Below are 8,403 nucleotides of genomic sequence, written 5' to 3' on the forward strand. Positions count from 1 at the left end.
AAATACCTTCAAGAAAGATTTATGTACTGAAAGCCACCGACTACTCCTTTCATTTTGGGCCCCGTGACGTGCATGCACCACCAGAAACACTGCTGCTATAATTTCGTAATAATTACTAGTACTTATCCTAAGCCATAAAAGACCCAGACACAGCTAAACAGTGCATCCGTAGTACTGGTCCTAATATATAGGGACCCAGACATGACTACACAGTGCGCCCTTAGTACCTGTCCTAATATATAGGGACCAGACATGACTACACAGTGCGCCCTTAGTACCTGTCCTAATATATAGGAGACCCAGACATGGCTACACAGTGCACCCTTAGTACTTGTCCTAATATATTGGGGGACCAGACATGGCTACACAGGACACCCTTAGTACTTGTCCTAATATATTGGGGGACCAGACATGACTACACAGGGCTCCCTTAGTACTTGTCCTAATATATCGAGGACCCAGACATGGCTACACAGTGCACCCTTAGTACTTGTCCTAATATATTGGGGGACCAGACATGGCTACCCAGTGCACCCATAGTACTTGTCCTAATATATAGGGACCCAGACATGACTACACAGTGCGCCCTTAGTACCTGTCCTAATATATAGGGACCAGACATGACTACACAGTGCGCCCTTAGTACCTGTCCTAATATATAGGAGACCCAGACATGGCTACACAGTGCACCCATAGTACTTGTCCTAATATATAGGGACCCAGACATGACTACACAGTGCGCCCTTAGTACCTGTCCTAATATATAGGGACCAGACATGACTACACAGTGCGCCCTTAGTACCTGTCCTAATATATAGGAGACCCAGACATGGCTACACAGTGCACCCTTAGTACTTGTCCTAATATATTGGGGGACCAGACATGGCTACACAGGACACCCTTAGTACTTGTCCTAATATATTGGGGGACCAGACATGACTACACAGGGCTCCCTTAGTACTTGTCCTAATATATCGAGGACCCAGACATGGCTACACAGTGCACCCTTAGTACTTGTCCTAATATATTGGGGGACCAGACATGGCTACCCAGTGCACCCTTAGTACTTGTCCTAATATATAGGGACCCATACATGACTACACAGTGCGCCCTTAGTACCTGTCCTAAGATATAGGAGACCCAGACATGACTACACAGTGCACCCTTAGTACTTGTCCTAATATATTGGAGACCCAGACATGGCTACCCAGTGCACCCATAGTACTTGTCCTAATATATAGGGACCCAGACATGACTACACAGTGCGCCCTTAGTACCTGTCCTAATATATAGGGACCAGACATGACTACACAGTGCGCCCTTAGTACCTGTCCTAATATATAGGAGACCCAGACATGGCTACTCAGTGCACCCTTAGTACTTGTCCTAATATATAGGGACCCAGACATGACTACACAGTGCATCCTTAGTACTTGTCCTAATATATAGGGGACCAGACTTGGCTACACAGTGCATCCTTAGTACTTGTCCTAATATATATGGGGCCCAAAAATGACAATAAAGTGCATCCTTAGTACTTGTACCCTTTAGTAATATCTGAAGGGCTGTCACAGTGCAGAGGGGTCAGCCCTATTCTCTTCTGCACAAGGAAAGACTAGAAGCAATGGGATGAAACTGAAAGGGAGGAGACACAGATTAGATATTAGACAGTGAGGTGCTCAATGAGTGGAACAGGTTACCACAGGCGGTGGTGAGTTCTTCAATGGAAGTGTTCAAAACAGAGGCTGGACAGAGATCTGTCTGGGATGATTTAGTGATCCTGCACTGAGCAGGGGGTTGGAACCAATGACCCTGGAGGTCCCTTCCAACTCTACCATTCTATGATACTTGTCCTAATATACATGCGACCTAGGCACATCTACACAGGGAGCCCTTAGTACTTGCCCCGATATACAGGGGACCCAGACACGGCTACACAGGGCACCCTTAGTACTTGCCCCAATATACAGGGGAACCAAAGATAACTACACAGTGCACCCTTAGTACTTGTCCTAATATATAGGGGACCCTGACTTGGCTACACAGTGCACCCTTCGTACGGTACTTGTCTTAATATATAGGGGACCCTGACTTGGCTACACAGTGCACCCTTAGTACTTGTCACAATATACACGGGACCCAGACACGGCTACACAGGGCACCCTTAGTACTTGCCCCAATATACAGGGGAAACAGACATGACTACACAGTGCACCCTTAGTACTTGTCCTAATATATAGGGGACCCTGACTTGGCTACACAGTGCACCCTTAGTACTTGTCTTAAGTAAATATCCCCCCCACAACCTGTTAAAGTCACAATATGAAGACAAAACCAAAGTTTTGTCAAAACCAAAAATTGAACAAAAACATCAACACAAAGTTTATTAAAATGGCTGCTGTGGGTTCTTATTCACCCACAGCTTAGTGCCATATGTGGAGAAAAAGTTAAACTTGAGAAAATAAACTATGTGATGTCACAGCTGGCAGCTTACACAGGCGGAATATCAGAACGTACATTAGACTCTGTACCGGGCATCAGTGGGTGGAAAGCAGCCTCCTCCAGGGACAGCGGTGTGCCAAGGATGATGGCTTCCAGCGTATACCGTTACTGCTCAGCGTCTTCAAACTGGCCGACCTCAATGTGAGCTGCACTGGAAATATCCCCCCGGCTCCAGTGTATGGATGGGGCGTGATGTAAACCGGGCTCATAGGAATCGTCGCTTCCCCAGTGGTATTCGCAGGCACTAATCTGCTCCTCACACTCAGTTGCGACATCATCCTCATCTACAGAAAGTGAGAAAACGCAGCAGTGATGGTGGTCATCCCATGCCCTCCCCTGTCACATACATGACATCTAGGCGGACACTACCTTGCATACTTGGTCTCTAAGAGTTACAGGCCGGAAGCCTGAGGCTGCACTACTGAGGGATTCCTATGACAACATGCCAACCCCCCCCCCCCCCCCCCCCCGACTATTTGGATATAGGGGTGCAGCATTCACTCTCCACCATTAAGGCATTTACCATAGGGATTCTCATTAGTCTCCAACTCTGCATCCCAATTCTCTGGCTCATAGCTGGCCAATGAGGTGGAGTCATTTATGTCGGCAAGGTCATCTCTCCAGGGAAAGCTTCTGCCCACCACCCAGGCTTCAGAGGAAGCTTCTGAGATGTCGCTCTGCATGTCGTCCTCTTCTCCAGAACAGTCCTCATGTGGGGTCTGAGGGCCTGGCCCATACAGAAAGGGATCAGTCATGTGACCTGTGAAAACAAAGCACACCACTAGGCTACGGCCGCGCACCACCACTAGGCAGAGGTAGATACCCCACATACAGCGAATGCGCAATAATGGTTATGCCATGTAATTGGTCATGTGACTAAGGCCAATCCCACACATGCGCTTGTAAAACCGCTGCTTTTTGACACTGCGTTTATAGCTGCATCGACATGCGTTTTAGATAGTGTTTGACTGCGTCTTCAGCAGTTATTCAAGCAGCCAAGCACGCTGATAATACCAGAACTGAAAAAACACAGCTGAAACCATGATCGAAAACACAGTACCCCATCCTACCACGATTTCAGCAGCGCTGACACCGCACCCCATTCACTTCAAATGGCAAAACATTGCATTATAAAAAGCAGAAACGCACGAAAATAGGACAGCGTTAAAAACGCGTGTTTGAGAAGCCCCCCTGAAGGTCATGCCGGTGATTGACAGCGTTTAGCGTTGTGCTGAAAACGCAGGAAAAAAAAAAGCAACAGAACTAGTTTGCAAAAACGCTGTGTTTTTCAATGCCGCGTTTACTGCGGGTTCAGCAGCGCGTTTACTGCGGGTTCAGCAGCGCGTTTACTGCGGGTTCAGCAGCGCGTTTACTGCGGGTTCAGCAGCGCGTTTACTGCGGGTTCAGCAGTGCTTTGAGCACAGCTGAGAGCTCAGCCAAGGAAGCTGCCGCCTTTGGTGTAGTTCTCAGTGTCGACAGACCATCTCTTGCTGGTAACAGGGTTGAAAACCCCGCCTCCAGCAAGAGATTGCTCTGATTGGCTCTCAAGCACCTGCACGGCCAATCAGAGCAATCTCTTGCTGGAGGTGGAATTTTCAACCCTGTTACTAGCAAGAGATGGTCTAAAAAGCACCGCGATGGAGCGGTTGTGTAGGCCTGTGTGAGCGGTCTCAATGAAACCAATGGGAGCGCTGTACAGCGATGAGCACAGGGCTAAGGGGGGCCTGAGAGCGGCCTTAGGCCTCATGTCCACTCAAAAAATACAATCCGCACAGAATCTGCCGCGGATTTCGCACGGATTTGCTTTAAATGGCATTTTTTTGCATGCAGATATCCGCACACATTGCTATCAATGTGAAAGCAATGTTGCCGATCCGCGGCAAATGGAGCATGCCGCATTTTTTCTCCTGCGCATGAAAAACACAAAATCACTTAAAATGCCATCTGCGGGTGCAAAAATCAATTTAATGGACCCGCGGATGGCAATGATTCCCTTTGGGCAAAATCCGCTGCGGATTCCGCAATTCCATTTATCCAGTGGACACGAGGCCTAAGGGTCTGCAGCGTGCCACGCTCCAGAGTCCAGACAGAGCTGCAGGTTGGAGGCAATAATGCTCAGAATGAAAAGGAAGGTAATGTTCGCTTTAATTTGTCTTCCCCCACTTACCCACGATGGGGGCGTCACCCCCGCCCGCACTCCGCTCCGCCAGCCGCGCAATATCCACCTAAATAGACACATGGAAGAAACCGTTGTAGAAGGAAAACAGGGAGGAAATTCTCAACTAAGAGACCCCAACGCATTCATCTAAACTGTCCCGATTCTTCATTCACCCCACCTTCACTGTGCCCTCATTCACCTTCATCTATCCTGTATTCCCTGCACACTCCATTCCCCTTCATTCACCCCACCTTCACTGTGCCCTCATTCACCTTCATTCACCCCACCTTCACTGTGCCCTCATTCACCTTCATCTATCCTGTATAACCTGCACACTCCATTCACCCCACCTTCACTATGCCCTCATTCACCTTCATTCGCCCCACCTTCACTGTGCCCTTATTCACCTTCATCTATCCTGTATTCCCTGCACACTCCATTCCTCTTCATTCACCCCACCTTCACTGTGCCCTCATTCACCCCACCTTCACTGTGCCCTCATTCACCTTCATCTATCCTGTATAACCTGCACACTCCATTCACCCCACCTTCACTGTGCCCTCATTCACCCCACCTTCACTGTGCCCTCATTCACCTTCATTCGCCCCACCTTCACTGTGCACTCATTCACCTTCATTCGCCCCACCTTCACTGTGCACTCATTCACCTTCATCTATCCTGTATTCCCTGCACACTCCATTCCCCTTCATTCATCCTGTATTCACTGTGCCCTCATTTTCCTTTAACCAATCAAGTATTCACCATAATTAATGGTAAATATATACCGCTTTATTCTGTAGTCATTACTCATTCATCTTGTAATCACTGGGCACTCATTCAAAACACAATGATCCAAACTGACCATCCAATCATTTATCTTGCATTACACCTTGATACATCCTGTATTCCTTGCACACTCATTCCTTTTCATTCATCATGCATTCGCCCATGTTGTGGTCACCATGCATGACCTCACACCCCCTACCCCTACCCAAATCATCCATGCTGTGGCCACGACTTGTTCATTCCCCCCCCCCCATAATTATCCAACCTACACTAATTCCATGCACTGGTCATGGCGAGTTCATTCTCACCTTCCAATCATCCTTGCTACATTCACTTCTGCCCCCCGACGGCATCCATGCACTGGTCACCATGCATTCATCCCCCCCCCCCCCCCCAATCATCCAACCTACATTCATTCCATGCGATGGTCAACAGCGTTGTTTCCTCCCCCTCATCCATGCTGCAGTTACCGTGCATTCAAACCCCCCCTAAATCATTCATTCTGTGGTCATTGCACATTCATTCCCCCCTTCCAATCACCCATGCCACATTAATTCCCAGGTCCGTATGCGTTCATTCCCCTTATCATCTATGCCATGGGCACCACGCATTCCTTTCCCTCAATCATCCATGCTGCAGTCAGTGTGCACTTATTGTTCCCAGTAGGGGGCAGTCACACAGTGGAGGTTTAGATATAGCAAAAACCACAGCAAAATACACAAGGGGCCTTTGGTGCAGATTTTACCACATCGAAGCCGCCCAGTGTGACTGCTGCCTCATACTGCGGACCGCAAGCGGTCCCTGGCCGTCCCCCAAACTCTATGTCTCCCCCAGATAGCCACAAGTCGTCCCCCAGCCTTCATTTCTCCTGCCGTCCCTCCTACCTCTCCGCTCTTCTGGCTCCTCCCCCTCAGTCCGCCCGCCTCCTACTTACAGTCCGCTCTCCCGCCATCACCTGCTGTGACGTCACCGCGGAGGCGCAGACACGTGCGGGCGCTGAGAGACCACGCCCCCTACGCGCAGTAGTCACGGAGCGGCCCGCCTACAGCGCGCCTGATGGCTGGATCCGAGTTTCCCGGGCGTGCTGTGAGAGGGGAGAGCTGAATACACTTATATATATCTATTGTTGGGGTGTCCTAAGATATGTTACCCTGGCACACACGTTCTTGATTGGGTAATAGTGGGGGGCCTGAATATCCTTCAGGGGGTTTGCCAGCTTTTAAAGGGAATCTGTCATCTATTTTAGCACTTATAGCTGAAAGTAAGTGACCCTCTGAGTCCGGGTGTGTTATACCTACCTCCCCCGGTGTCAGCACTGTAAGCTGCCTCTGAACGCACTGAGCGGCATACTAAGTTAATTTTGTAATGGGCGGATTACTTAGCGCAGGTCAATGCGTTCAGTGCTGACATCGGGAGAATGGGGAGGTAAGTATAACTCAGACAGTCACCTACTGTCAGCCCATAAGCTTAGCTCATAAGGCTAAAAGAAGGTGACGAGCCTTTAACCCCTTAAGGACACAGCCCCTTTTTCTTTTTCCATTTTTGTTTTTTCCTCCCCCCTTCAAAAAAATCATAACGCCTTTATTTATCCATCGAAGTCGCTGTATGAGGGCTTGTTTTTTGTGGGACGAGTTGTATTTTTCAATGGTGCTATTTACTGTACCATATAATGTATCGAAAAACTTTAAAGAAATTCTAAGTGGAGTAAAATGAAAAAAACGACATTTCGCCATCTTTTAGTGCATCTTGTTTCTACGGCGCACAAACGGCAACAAAAGCGACATGATAACATTATTCTATGGGTCGGTACGATTGCTACGATACCAAACTTGTATGGTTTTTTTTTTTCTTACTATACTACTTTTTTTTTCAAAGTCATTTAATTTTTTTCAATTATTTTCTGCGGTCATTTTGTGCGCGCGATAACTTTATTTTTCCATGGACGTAGTTGAGCAAGGGCTCATTTTTTGCGGGATGTCCTGTAGTTTACATTAGTATCAATTTGTAATACATATGACTTTTTAATCGCTTTTTATTGCATTTTTTTCTGGGAGACAGGGTAACTAAAAAAAGTGTATTTCTGGCATTCTTTATTTTTTTTTTCGGCCGACGTTCACCGTGCAGGAAAAATAATGCGCTACTTTGATAGATCGGACGTTTACGGCGATTCCATGTAAAATTGCGGATGTAAAGGCCCTTTTCAAACGAGTGAAAGTAAACGATAATCGCTGACTTTTCGTTTGTAATTTGTTTTATGCACCATAAAAGCCATCGTTGGCTTGTTCACTAATTGTTCGGGTAAACGGCGCCCGTTCCGTCCCTCTCATCACTTATACAGCGAATGCGAGCAACTCAAGGATTTCTCGTGTGAACGAGCCAACAATGTATCTACTGTATAACTAGGCTGCCCAAGAGCGAACTCTGACGTCACTCGCGTGTTCGAACGCTAATCGTTAACGCCCTTTTTACAAGCGCGTGTTCCCATTTGACTGAGCAAGCTATGTTACCATTAACTCGTTCGCAATCATTCACGCTCGTGCGGCTGGTTTAGACAGGCAGATCGTCGTTGAGAATTGCTGAGCGCTTCGCATCCCTATGTGTAACACGGAGCGGGGACTATGTCAACGGGACGTGAGTGAGCCGGCGGCCATTTTAAAGCTGGCTGAAACTGAGCAACAAACTAAAAGTGAACGAAAAGTGTGTGACCGTTCACAGTGGGCGGTAACAATTACCGCACACTTTTGAGGAAACTTAGAATGACGATCGTTACGTGTAAATGGGTTTTAAGAAGTGCAGATTTTGGTGCGGGGATTTGTCCATGGTGGTGGGGGTATTAATGTTGGCACATGTGAGATCACCCTGAATGTTTCTTTTAGGACTACTATGAACTGACTAGGTCCATGCGAGGCTGAAGGGAACATGGTGGGTTATGATCTCCCTGCTCCACAGACTGCATG

The sequence above is a fragment of the Eleutherodactylus coqui genome, chromosome 13 (assembly GCF_035609145.1).
Source record: "Eleutherodactylus coqui strain aEleCoq1 chromosome 13, aEleCoq1.hap1, whole genome shotgun sequence".
Taxonomy (NCBI): domain Eukaryota; kingdom Metazoa; phylum Chordata; class Amphibia; order Anura; family Eleutherodactylidae; genus Eleutherodactylus; species Eleutherodactylus coqui.